The sequence below is a fragment of the Manihot esculenta genome, chromosome 5, assembly GCF_001659605.2.
Source record: "Manihot esculenta cultivar AM560-2 chromosome 5, M.esculenta_v8, whole genome shotgun sequence".
Lineage (NCBI taxonomy): Eukaryota > Viridiplantae > Streptophyta > Magnoliopsida > Malpighiales > Euphorbiaceae > Manihot > Manihot esculenta.
This window is the reverse complement of record NC_035165.2, coordinates 10,917,211-10,919,910: the sequence shown is the minus strand read 5'-3', so window position 1 is coordinate 10,919,910 and position 2,700 is coordinate 10,917,211. Positions and strand designations below refer to the sequence as shown.

The 2,700-nt window shown below is 38.2% G+C and overlaps 1 non-coding gene across 1 annotated transcript; it reads left to right on the top strand.

The window, feature by feature from the left end:
• Positions 1 to 2,185: 2,185 nt before the first annotated feature.
• On the top strand, positions 2,186 to 2,259 carry TRNAN-GUU. Its single transcript has one exon. It is a non-coding gene; the product is annotated as a tRNA-Asn (tRNA).
• Positions 2,260 to 2,700: the final 441 nt, after the last annotated feature.

Genomic DNA, 2,700 nt, shown 5'->3' with positions numbered 1-2,700 from the left:
TACATTATAGGCCCTTCCAACACACCAAGTACGCCTAGAAGCTTGGATGATTTCCCCTTCTTGGCATCACCCGATGTGTTATAATCTTCTTCACTTGGTTGGAATAACTCTTGCTAATTGCAGTAGGTGCTTATTGAGACTCCCCTCTACTTGGCTCTCCCTCAAACTTGTGGAATAGTTTCAACATACTCACATAGAACAGAGGATGAGCTTCAATGTGATCTGGCAATTTTGCTCATTAAGCCACCTTTTGGTCCTTCCCATACTTCTTTACAGAATGTGGAAGAAGTTTAACCATGACCAAGTCACCGTCATTGAATTCTACATGTCTCCTCAAACATCAACCTATTTCTTCATCTTCCCTGAAGCTTTGCCAAAGTATTCCTTTGCAATCTTTGTCTTCTCCTGCCCAATCCTTCTAGTTAGCACTAACAACATGCCTCAAAGACATTTCCAGAAGAGCATTTACCTCTTTTTTTGCCTATTCATTTGTGGATGGAATGAAGTGAAAAAATTCAGCTTCATGCCAAGCAACTTAAACAACTCAGTCCAAAATCTCCCCATGAACCGCATATCTCAGTCACTTGCAATAGACCAAGGAATTCCCTAATACTTGACTACACACTTGAAGAATAACCTGGAAGCATCTTCGACATTAAATTTAATAGGAGTAGGAATGAAAGTAGCATATTTACTGAACCTGTCCATGTCCACCATGATGTTGCCGCATCCATCCACCTTTGGAAGCCTTATAATAAAATCCATTGAGATGGACTTCTATGGCTTCTCCGAAATAGGTAAAGGCTCCAACAATCCAGTTAGTATCCTTTGCTCTCCTTTGTCTTGTTGATATACAAGGCAAATTTTCACATAGGCCTCAACATTATCTCTCAACTGAGGCCAAGAGTAGGCACACTTCAAAAGTGCCTTGGTGCAACTCATGCCTGGATAACCAGCCTATAAGAATCATGACATTCCCTCATGATATCCTTGCGCAAGCTACCTCAATTCAATACATAAAGACATCTAGAATCAGTCTTCAATAGTACCCCATCCATGAAACACTTGCATACTCTACCAATACGAGCCCTATCTAGTAGCTCGTGCAATTGCTTGTCATGTCTCATGCCCTCTTTGATTTGCTCCTCCAACGGTAATGTGAGTACACTTGTAGCTGTTGGCTCCACTTTCCTCAAAAAGCATCAACCACAAGGTTGGGACGACTAAGCTTATACTCCATAGTAAAATCAAACTCTCCTAAGAAAGCTTGTCACAGAGCTTGCTTTGGAGTCAGCTTCTTTTGAGTAAGAAAATAGTTTGTGGCAACATTTTGCGTCCTCACCATGAACTTTGACCCCAAAAGAGAGTGTCTCCAAGTCCTCAAGCAATGCACCAAAATAGTCATCTCCTTTTCCTGCACCGTGTAGTTCCTTTCGGTGTCATTGAGCTTTTGGCTTTTATAAGCAACTGGGTGGCCTTCTTATATCAACACACCACCAATGGAAAAATCAAAGGCATTAGTCTGAATCTCAAATGACTTGAAAAAATTAGGCAAGGCAACCATTGACTCTTCTATCATAGCTTGCTTCAAGGACTTTTTGACACCTCCCAGCCCAATCCCATCTATTATTCTTCTTCAACAAATCTGTCAAAGGAATGAAAATGGAATAGTAGCGTTTAATGAATATCCGATAATAGCCAAGAAAAAAGCGCAACTTTGTCACTTTCTTTGGAGGCTCCCACTCATTAATGGCTTTGATCTTAGCAACATCCATCATTACTTTGCCTTCTCCCACAATATGGCCAAGGAAGGGTACCTCCGTTTGTGCAAAGAGGCACTTTTATTTCTTCACATAATGCTCATTCTCCTTTAACACTTTAAGATCATGCTTCAAGTGCTCAACATGCTCTTATAAAGTATTGCTATATATCACAACATCATCAAGGTAAACTACCACAAACTTATAAAGAAAAGAATAGAGCACTTTATTTATAAGATTCAAAACGTAGAAGATGCATTAGTAAGTCTAAATAGCATCATAAGAAATTCATAAGAGCCATACCTCGTCATACATGCCATTTGGTGCTTATTCCCCTTGGCTATTCGAACTTGCCAATATTTGAACCGCATAGGATATGATATTTTTTCTTCATTATAATTTTATTCAAAGCTTAATTCATGTGTGCTGGAATAGCTCAGTTGGTTAGAGCGTGTGGCTGTTAACCACAAGGTCGGAGGTTCAAGCCCTCCTTCTAGCGTCTCATTTATTTATGTGAATTTAATTCTTTTTTATTTATTATTTTTCCTTTCATTTAGATCATCAATCTATTTTAGTATTACACTCATTTATAAAGCTTGGAACAAGAAAGCTAGCCCCAAATTCAATCTATTTTTAGTATTACACTCATGTATAAAGCTTGGAACAAGAAAGCTAGCCCCAAATAGAGTAAAGCTTGGAACAAGAAAGCTAGCCCCAAATAGAGTGAAAAAAATATATATGTATCTTTACATTTATAAGTGTTATATGAGAGTCGATAAAATGCACAAGGTCGGAGGTTCAAGCCCTCCTTCTAGCGTCTCATTTATGTGAATTTAATTTTTTTTTATTTATTATTTTTCCTTTCATTTAGATCATCAATCTATTTTAGTATTACACTCATTTATAAAGCTTGGAACAAGAAAGCTAGCCCCAAATTCAA